The sequence below is a fragment of the Gossypium raimondii genome, chromosome 3 (assembly GCF_025698545.1).
Source record: "Gossypium raimondii isolate GPD5lz chromosome 3, ASM2569854v1, whole genome shotgun sequence".
Classification (NCBI taxonomy): Eukaryota; Viridiplantae; Streptophyta; class Magnoliopsida; order Malvales; family Malvaceae; genus Gossypium; species Gossypium raimondii.
In genome coordinates this window covers 18,867,713-18,878,910 of record NC_068567.1, presented here as the reverse complement: position 1 = coordinate 18,878,910, position 11,198 = coordinate 18,867,713, and the positions used below count along the sequence as shown (strand labels likewise).

General features: G+C 31.0%; 1 long non-coding RNA gene across 3 annotated transcripts; it reads left to right on the top strand.

The window, feature by feature from the left end:
- The first annotated feature begins 713 nt into the window (after window positions 1-713).
- Window positions 714-10,262, top strand: LOC105793780 (uncharacterized). 3 transcript variants are annotated; one of them, XR_008194325.1, is made up of 6 exons: window positions 717-1,061; window positions 2,275-2,423; window positions 4,099-4,224; window positions 4,313-4,371; window positions 8,820-9,514; window positions 9,944-10,262. It is a non-coding gene; the product is annotated as an uncharacterized LOC105793780 (long non-coding RNA). The 3 variants fall into 3 exon arrangements; XR_008194323.1 differs by having other exon boundaries at window positions 714-1,061; window positions 2,275-4,224; XR_008194324.1 differs by lacking the exon at window positions 2,275-2,423 and having other exon boundaries at window positions 718-1,061.
- Window positions 10,263-11,198: the final 936 nt, after the last annotated feature.

Genomic DNA, 11,198 nt, shown 5'->3' with positions numbered 1-11,198 from the left:
TAAGTCAAGGCCGAAAGCTTCCATAATATTTCTATGGTGTTTCGGTTTCACAAAGTAAAAATAAGGAATATGACCATTTGTTTTTACTTAATTTAGGTTTTATTATTTATTTACCAATTTACACTTCAATAAACATCAAAATTTCACACTAATTCACCCTTTTAACAGCCCACTATATCTAACTACATGGTATATTTACCATTTAAGTCCATTAATTTTTAATTCCAAAGTCATTTAGTACTTATAACTAATAGTAACTAACTTTTGCAACTTTTATGATTTAATCCTTTTAGTTAATTAACTATCTAAATGTTAAAATTTCTTAACCAAAATTCAATACGACACATAATTTCGTAAATATTAAATAATTAATATTTACAGACTGACACGTTAGAATTGTGGTCCTGTAACCACTGTTTTTGACACCACTAAAAAAAATACTGTTATAGAGACAGAAGGTAGCTTGACTTCATTAGGTCACGCCAAGGGAAAAATCTAGAACTGATCATGGGCCGGGCCACCTGGTCCAGCCCGAAGGCTCGCCCGAAAAATGGGAAGGTTTGAGTAAAAATATAGTCCCGAAAAATAGGCTTGGACAAAAGACGAGGCTCGTTTAAAAAACGGACCAGGCCTCAAGTAAGATTTTTTTAGCCCTGGCCCAACCCGAATTATATACTAAATATTTTATTTTATTTTTAAACATTTTAAATTTTTAACTTTACGTTTTTTTTAGTTTCACTTTCATTTCGTGCCTTCCTCCCCCTTATTCCCATTTCCAAAATCAAAATCCCTAACTCACCACCACCTCCACCGATCCAGCAGGGCTGTCTGTCGGCGCTGCTCACCAATCACCAGTCACCATATTCATCTCCACCTCCCACCTGCTTATATCAAACAACCTAACACTCTTAAAAGCCTCAACCTCAGTCAGCTCATTGTCTCTAGCCTTTTCGCTTTTTTCTCAAAGAATCGAGAAAAAATAGGAAGAGAGGCCAAAAAAGATAGTAGAGAAAACCTCTCTACGCTTCTTCATTTGCAGTCTCGGAGCTCCCCACAACACAGTAAGCTTCTTCTTCTTCTTTTTAAAATATTTTTAACCGTAACTATTGGTTTTTTGCATTTCAATTATTTTGGTTAGTAATGTTGGTTTTTGCATTACAGTATTCTTATGAAGCTTTAGTTCTTCTTGAGCAATTATAATGGAGTCTTGGAGATTTGGACTCTCGGTCTTTCTTTATTATTATTTACTTAAGCTGGGAATTTGGCCAGGGATTGAAGAATTTTTATTTATTTTTTTAAGGAATAGCATAAATGCTCTAATGTGTCAAATTGCTATTTAGGTTTTAGAATCCTCTATTTGGCTTACTCAGAGAATATCGTAAAAAAAAATTCAGTTTCTTTTTTTAAACCACACGTTGAAAGAAAGTAAACTTTTAAATAGTACAACAATTTCTAATTTAGAGTTCCAGGGTGATTCAATCTTTCTTAGTGATACTGCTAGTGCTGAAGCATTGCAGAGATGTTATAACTTAAAAATCCCGTGCCAAACTTCCCGAATACCCATTTCTTCTGTTGGAACTTGAGAATTGAGTCTTTGGTTTTGGACCCCGAAGGTCTCAGATTCCAATATTTGAAAATGAAAAAGTTTATCTTTAATTTATTTTTATACTATTCTTTTCTGTGCAAACCAAATCTTATGTACAGTCTCAATCATGCAAAATCTCAATGTCCAACATAAGTATTTAAATCTTTTACACAAAAAATATTTAAATGAGAGAGAATAAGTTAAAAAATTATTGGAGCTTTTATTAAAAGACAATCAAAATTTACTTCAAGGTTTATTGACATTACATAATCATTATTACAGTACTAGAAGAAGCTATCTTTATCTTTAACTCAGAAAGACTTGGGTTCATTAGTTTTACTTTTGTCTTTCCTAACTTGTGTTCAATAGTTTCACTGTCTCATTAATGTTTCTGGTTTTTCTCTTCTTTTAATTGCTGGAAACTACAACCAGCACTGTAAAAAAATCATGTTATACCATTATTTTACGTTGAAAATATGCAAAAGTACAAATGTTTGTGCCATTTTTTCTACTCTGAAACTTACTTAAATTATGTATCTTCCTTTTTTTCAGGAATAATTTGGGCTAACATTTTATGATAGTAAATAATAATATGGAATAATTCATATATTATATACAATTTTTGAACAATTATATAAACTTTTGGTTTATTTGGATTTAAGGACTTGAGTTTTTATGACTATGACTAGTTCGAACACTCCTATACCTATGGACGATGGGTTTAATGAGTATGAAAGTGCTCTCAAACGTCAAAAGTCTACCACTTTAAAGGTGTGAGATGAAATGACAAAGCTTGAATACGAGAACAAAAATGAATTGAAGGCACAATGTAATCACTGTAAGAGTATCTTCTCTGCTAAATCTTCTAGTGGAACCTTTCATTTAAGACGTCATCTGAATCACTGTTTGAAAAAAGTTAATAATGACATCACTCAATACACCATAGCCACTCAACCATCATTAGGAGGTGGTCCATCTATAAAAAAACTACAAGTTTGATGCTGATGAGTGTCGTCGAGCTGTTTCTACTTTTCTTGTGTGTGGCAAGCATTCATTTAAGACAATTGAAGAACCGGGATTTAGATACATGATGAGAATTGCTAGTCTCAATTTTAAGAATATAAGTTGATTTACAGCTCCTAAGGATGTCCTAATGTATTATTCAAAAGAGAGAGATCATGTTAAAGAAGAGTTAGCTAAAGCACCTAGTTTAATTTGTCTAACTTCTGATAATTGAAACTCGGAGCATACTAATGATGAATATATTTGCATTACTGCTCATTGGATTGACAAATATTGGAAGCTACAAAAGAGAATCATAAGGTTTAGAGCTTTATTTCCTCCGTATGATGGTTTGAACATAGCGAATGAACTTGTTTTATGTTTATCCCAATGGGGTATAGAAAAGAAAATTTTTAGCATCACTTTGGATAATGCTTCTTATAATGATGTTATGGTTTCCTGTCTTAAAAATTGTTTTTGTGCGAACCCAGCTATTTTGTGTGATGGTGTTTTTTTCAAGTTAGATGTTGTGCACATATATTGAATCTTACAGTTAAAGCTGATTTGGAACTTGCTGATGATGTTGTTGGTAAGATTTGAAATGGAATTAAGTACATAAAAAAGTCAGGAATTTTTAGGAAAGATTTTATGATGTGGCTGACAAAAGTTTTCATTTGAATGTGACAAAAAATTTGAGTCAAGATGTGTGTGTGTGATGGAATTCTACTTATTTGATGTTTGACTCTTCTCTTTACTACAAAGATGTGCTAGATTATTGGGGCCAACGGGATAAAGATTATCAAATATTTGCACTTTCTAACTAGGAGTAGAGAAATGTTTCTATTCTTTGCAAATTTTTGAAAGTCTTTTATGATGTGACTTGTGTTTTTTTTGTTCTAATTATCCAACGGCTAATCTTTATTTTAGAGGGGTTTGGAAGGTTCACAAGGTCTTACTTGATACAGTTAAAGGTCTTTATTCTTTTTTAACTCCAATGGTTAAACAAATGCAAGAGAAATTTAATAAATATTGGGATGAGTATTCGTTGATATTGTCACGTCTTGCAATTTTAGATCCTCGTTACAAGTTGAATTATGTGCAGTATTGCTTTACTACAATTTATGGTATTCATGCTTCAAATTTTGTTGAAACCATTCTTAGCAATCTTAGACTCTTGTTTGACGAGTATGTTAAGAAATCCAAATCCACGTCTTCCTCTTTGGCTGAGAGTTCTAATGTTTCGGATAAATATCCTATTGATTCTATTTTGTATCAACACAATGTTAATAGTGTTGATTTTGGGGGAGGTTTTGATGGGAGATGATTATAAACGGTATTTAAATGAATCTAGCACTAAGAGTGAAAAGTCACACTTGGACATTTATTTGGAAGAACCAGAGCTTGAGTTGAATAGTTAAATAGATGTTTTGGATTATTGAGCAAAATTTCAGTTCGATATAATGAGCTTTCATTATCGGCTTATGATTTGGCAATTCTAATATCGACTGTAGCTTCCGAATCGGCTTTTAGCATAGGTAAGAAAGTTATCACACCTTTGAGGAGTTCACTTAAGCCAAAAACGGTTCAAGTTGTTGTTTGCTTTGATGATTGGATGCGAGCTAAGGAATTTTCAACGGGTAATTATTATTCTCGTTTTATTATTGTAATTTTATATTATTTTTTATCAATTCGATTATCTAATTATTTATTGTTATTTCATGTTAGAAATTGGTTGCAAGAATGATGAGGACGATGAGGATAATGTTTCTTCGATTGCTTTTTAGGTTACCTTTTTAATTGTTGACAATTTAATTTAGCTTACAATTTATAGTTTGTTATAAAATTAAATATGTTGATTGGTTAATGTATATATATTTTGGTTGGTTGATTATATTTTGCGTTTTTTGGTGTTGTTAGTGATGCTATTTTTTGTGTTGTTTGTTGCTGTATTTTTATGTTGTTTTTATGCTATTTTGGTGCTACTTTTGTGGTGTTTTATTGTTCTTTTGCAGCTATTTATTATGTTGCCTCTTGTGTTTTTAATAGTATTTCGATATTGTAGAACTTTTGTTTTATTATTAATTTGGTTATTATTTTAGTTCTAACTTGTTTCAATTTTAATATAACAACTTTTTATTATATTTTCAATGTGTATTGTTTTAAGAATTGTTTTAGTATCATTTTATATTTTTTTCTTGTTTTAATATTTGTTTTCATGTTTATAAATGTATTTGATTTATTATATTTTAAAATTTTTTTATTCAATAAAATAAGCTAAAAAATTTAATATGGGCCGGGCCGAGTCGGGCTTAGCAATTTTATTTTGGGCCGGGCTTGGACAATTTTTTAGGCCCATATTTCAGGCCGGGCCCAAGCTTATTAAACAGGCCTAGAATTTTATTTGGGCCCTGCCTGAACCCGGCCCGGCACGACCCATGATCAGCTCTAGAAAAATCATTATTTTTCAATAGAAGGAATCTCGTGTGGTGGAATGTTGGGAGGAACAACTAATTGAATTAGAGGTATGACTTCTATGAGACTATTTGTCTATGGTGGATCAGGTACATGAATTGGGGAGTCTGTAGGGTGTGTAAATTATGTTGGTGGTGCTGGAATATCAAGTAAAGTGTGAATTGGAGAAGTGTAAATAGTTGTTGTAGTAGGATCCTTATTTGGTTTACGCCGTGTTAAGGGAGGACATTCACTACTCCCAATCTCTTGAGTTTTTTCCTCCAATTTACAATTTTATTTGTATTTACTTAGCTAATATATATAAAGAACTCTTCATTTTACATATTTCAATATTCATTCAAAAAATTCTCTTTTGATTTAATAAAATTCTTTTTTGCAACACTCCAAAATAGGGCACATGAGTTTTAAGGGTATTTTAGGAATTTTAGCCTTAGAGTGTTCATAATTTTGCAACATGGTTTATCGGTAATTTTTTACTATGGTTTTTAGAAAATTAAATCAATTTCGAAAATGAGTTTTAAATATCTTTAATTTTGAAAAATAGTACTGATTTGTAAAAGAGTCAAAACTTAAAGTTTTTAAGAGAGACTTAGACCTGATTTTAAAATCCAACCTAAACCCCCCATTTATAGTTTTATTTTCAGGTTAGTTTTCTTCTCCTCTCATACTTATGTCGTCTATAGTTCTTCCAACTCTCCCAATCAATTTTGAATTCCAAATCCTAATTCCTTTTTATTTCTATCATCTCTTAAGGTATAAATCTCCATAGAAGTTAAGAAAAACACCCAAAATAACTATTTATTTCTCCATTGTCAAGCTTATGAGATTTTTGGATTTTCGATTAAACGCTCAATTTTTCATCATCTAAGGTAACACTTCAACTTGTAAATAGTTTTAAATGTTATTTAGTCTTCAAAAGTAAGTTTTTAGCCATTAAATCACATGTTTTAAATAAAAACTGAAAATTAGCTCGTTAATGGTGGATTTTGGGATTTTGAGTAAAAACGTGGTTTAAAAGTGTTTTTCAATTAGTTTTGACATGATTAAGAGGTTTCTAAACTTACATTGAAGTTTCGTTAAAGATTTCTTGAGTTTTAATAATTTTTTGGAAAATAGTCATAAAACATGTCGAAAAAATTGATACTATGAATTGAGTAGTTTTGTGTAGTTTAAAGGTTGGGAATTAGTCGTAGGTGAATTATAAGATGAACAGAATTCATTTTGGACAAAAAGATTAAGTATTTACCAAGATATTCAGAATTAAAGTTTGCTATGTTAAAGGTTTTGGTTACATGACAACTTAGTTTTGGCTTATGTTTTTTATTGCTTATGGTGAGTCCTTGGCTAATTTTTTTTTATGTATTGTTGTGTGAATTTATTGTGTTAGCTTCGAATTTTCTATGACCATTTCAGAGCTAGGAAAAACTAGTTTGAGCTTTCAGCTTTTTGGCGAAAACGTAACCAGTGAGTGTTTGGAATAATTGATTGTGAACATGATTCAATGCGTTATTTGAGAATTTAGTAGTATCCTAAACCCCTACTCTAAATTCCGAATGTAAGCTTTCTCATACCTATACTATCTTGTGAACAATGTGCTTATTCATTTGTGAATATGTGAATTGAAAAGAGATGCTATAACATGTGATATGTGTTTATGATAACTGTTGTGAAAGTGCAAATGTGTACATGTTATGTATATGTTAAATGTTAGTGACAGTGATTCGCTAAAGATGCAAATATGCAGTGGTAGTGCATGGATAATTAGTAAGTGATTTGTGTTTGATTTCAGATATTTGGTCTTGTGATCTTGAAACTGTTGGACATAGTTGGCATGTCATAGGATTGTGAGTACTCACTTATACGTACAGTGATTTTGGGCATTGAGGCCCTGCGATATGTTGGAGGGATAAGGGATTGTGAGCTAAGCTCTATTCAACAGGACATGTAAGGGGAAATAAGGAGAGTGTTAGCTTTATGTTTCACTTTTGGGACATATTTGACTCTATGACTCTATGTGGTGTATTGAGGATTCGTGTATCCAATAAGTGATAGAGCTCACTTTTATATTTCATAGCTCAAGTGTCAAATTATCTTAAATTATGAATATGTGTGTATTGTGATATGTGTTTATATGACATGTGACCATTATGCAATTTATCTATAACATGTCTTTGAGTATTTCGACATATGCTTAAATTTATGTGATTATATGAGTATTGCGATATATGCTTGTTTTATGATCATATGAGTATTACGATATGTGCTTGAACGTTACGTAATTATATGAGTATTGTGATATTTGCTTAAATGTTATGTGATTGTATGTGTAATATGATATATACTTGAAAGTGAATATGTTTACCATGTAAAAAAAACTAGTAATAATGCACGAGTAAGTATAATATGACACTAGAGTTGAAACTGTTGAGGTTATGTTATATGGTTGCTTCATTGATGCTTGATGAATTGTTTGCATTGTGGTTATTCTGAGCATTCACTAAGCTTATTAAGCTCACCTACTCCTTTCTTAAAACCTTTGAAGAGTAGTTAAGTGTTAGTGTGAGCGATTTGGTTTTTGAGGGGTGATTCAAGCAAGACGTTAGCTTTATTTCGTAGGTGTTATTAATTCATTTATGTTTTAGGGAAATATAGGCAATGTTGTAGAATTGTTGCATGAATTTTGCCATGATATTTTGGATGTTTCCATAGTTTATTTGTTTTCAGGATTTAAAGGTTTGAACCATGATAGGTTGATTATTGCTTAGAATTATTCTCGATGTTTGAAATTGTGATTGTAGTCATTTTGATGTTTATTTGATGATGATATGATAGCATAATGAATTGGTACAAGTTGGAATGACTTATATGCTTAAAAATATTGTATTTTTCTGGTTTGAAGCAGAGGTATCGATATTCGTGTTGTAAAAATGGTACCCTTGTGATTTTGAAATGTGCAAGAAGTCAAAATCGTAAATTGGTATCGATACCATATCACAAGTATCGATACTCGGGGTAATTTTATTGGTATTTTCTGAGACTTTTATTTTAGAAGAGAAACATAATGCTGATTTGGTACCGATTTTGCAAACAGTATCGATACCGTACTAGGAAAATATCGATACCCTTATCCTAGTATTAGTACCTACGTGATTGTCTTGGAAATTTTGCTAAGCGATCCTAATGCATGTTTAATTATATTTATAAGACTATTTGAAGTATGTTTGGCATCTCTAATGATGACTGATATATGTTTGACTAAAAATTTATAAGATCATTGATAAAAAGGATGATTTCTTAATAATATAACAATTTACTATAAGTGACATGAGATGGTGGTATGGCATCCTGATATTCGGGCTTAGCGACCAAGCCAGGTATAGGGTGTTACACTTTTTGAGTTTCTATCTTCAAGAATTTCTCTTGAGTTTTCTTTTAGAAGAGTTTTAACAATCTTTTCAAATTGTGAGAATCATCTTCAAGCTTTTTTTTTGCCGAGTTTTCTTTCTTGGAGGAGAAATTATAGTCATTTGAAGGAAGTTGTGGATTCATATGATTTCTAAGGCTCTTTAGGACTTCTAATGCCACTTTACATCTTTTCTATTTTTCTTGTTTCGTTTTTATTATTATTCTGTTATGTTCTTGTTTAATTGTTTCCAATCGTTAATTAGGATTCTTTGTTCTTTTTTTTTTCTTTTGTTACTTGTTTTAATTGTTGCCCTTTTTAATTCTTAGATCTGACTTGGATTTGCTTGAATATCAGGTAGTGTCCAACTCAAAGTTCTCAATCATTCGTCTAGAACCCTAGGTCAAATCCGCGACTTGGACAAACTTATGATCATGCTCTGCATGCATCCTTAACATGTTGTTACTGGCACTTTTCTTTTATTTGATTCACCTAATGTTCTTTCCAGTGTTGTATCTGCATTGTCAGCTTAAAAGATTATAAGAAAAGTGTGTGAGATATACTTATCCTATATCCTAGATACAAGAATAAAAAATCCTAAATTGGAAGACATACCTACAGTACGGGTGTATCCTAATGTATTCCCAAAAGAATTGCTAAGTCTATCGCCTGAAAGAGAAGTTGAGTTTTTTTGTGTTATCTGACATTGCACCAATATCTATTACTCCTTATTGAATAACACCTATAGAATTAAAATAGTTGAAGACTCAATTGCAAGAGTTGTTAGATCGAGACTTTATATGTACCAGTGTATCGCCTTAGGGTGCACCAATTTTATTTGTAAAAAAGAAAGATGAATCTTTGAGATTATGTATTAATTATCGATAATTAAATAAGGTAGCATTGAAAAATAAGTATCCCTTGCCAAAGATTAATGATTTGTTTGATCAGTTAAAAGGAGCAAGTGTATGGTTGAAGATTGATCTCCAATCAAGTTATTATCAACTTCGGATGAAGAAATCAGATGTGTCTAAAACTACGTTTAGAATGAGGTACGATCATTATGAATTCTTAGTGATGCCATTTGAACTTACTAATGCACCTGCTGCTTTTATGGATTTGATTAACTGAATATTTTAGTCTTACCTAGATCAAATTGTATTGGTGTTTATTAATGATATTTTGGTGTATTCAAAAAATGAGGAGGAATATGATAGACACTTGAAAATTGTACTACAGACTTTGAGAGAAAAACAGTTTTATGCTAAGGTTAATAAATGTGAATTTTGGTTGAAAAAAGTTGCTTTTTTGAAACATATGATATTAGATGAAGACATTCGAGTTGATCTTAAGAAAGTCATGGCTATCCTAGAATGAAAACAATCAAAAAATGTAATCAAAATGCAAAGTTTTCTAGGATTAGTTGGTTATTATAAATGATTTATGAAAGGATTTTCTATGTTTTTTTTACCATTGACCAGGCTACTTTAAAAGAATGTTAAGTTTGAGTGGACCAATGGCTGCCAACGAAGCCTTGAGAGTTGAAGAAAGCACTTAACACGACCCGAGTCAAGAAAGGAGTATGTCATTTATAATAATGCATCTTATAATGGACTTGGATGTGTGTTGATGGAAGATGAAAAAGTAGTTGTTTATGCTTCTCGACAACTAAAACTATATGAGAAAATATTTGACACATGATTTAGAGTTGTCAACTGTTGTATTTACTTTAAAATTTTGGAGACATTCTCTACATGGAGAGAGGTGTTATATTTATATTGATCACAAAAGTTTAAAGTATTTATTCGCTCAAAAGTAGTTAAACTTAAGATAAAGAAGATGGATTGAGTTGTTAAAAGACTATAAATGCAACATTGATTATATCGGGTGAAGACAAAGTAGAAAATCATTTTCGGTAAAAAATTCTAATTTAAAGTTTAAAATAAAGATTATATATTAGTAATTGGTAGAGGAATATTGTTATAATTATTGTTTTATGGTTTTAATGTCATATTTGGTATTTGAACTTTGACATTTTTTTTTTTTTGAGTTTGATACTAACTTTAACGTCATTTATCAATGTAGTATATTTGATTAACTTTTTGACCTATTAGGACACATGCCAAATCATAAGGTGCCACGTGTCATCGTTTGTAAAAAAAAATTATCAAGGGAAGAGACTTGAAAATAATTATTCTGATTTTAATATAAAAGCAAAAAAAATCGATGCCTCCTCATTCTTCTTTACTTCAACAGTTGTTCCGAGTTTTCATCTCCTCCTCCCTTTCTCGTTTATTATTATTATTTTATAAAAATTAAATATTTTCTTCTTTCTTTAAAATTTTAAAAGAAACTCTTTCTATTTCTGAAAGAGTTAGCCCAAATATTTGAAGATCTCAAAACTAAAATCAAGCTTAAAAGGCTCCTTTTTCTTCCATAGAAAACCGATTGGTTTCAGCCATTGGTGTTTCAACAATGGCTGCAACTTTATTTATTTTCATTCAAATGTTGTTAGAATCTGGGTTTTTTTCTCACCAACAAACAAATGGCTTTTCTCACTACAAACAATTAAACAACGTTAAACGCCAAGCCCATCTCAAAAACACAAACTTTCTAAGCAAAAGTTGGATCTTGAAAACTTAAAACTGGAAGCTAAAACATGTTGAGAGCTTTGGTATTTAGAATCTGTTTTTTTTTTCTCAACAATTTGGAGGCATTTTTCTGTAGCTTTTGGGA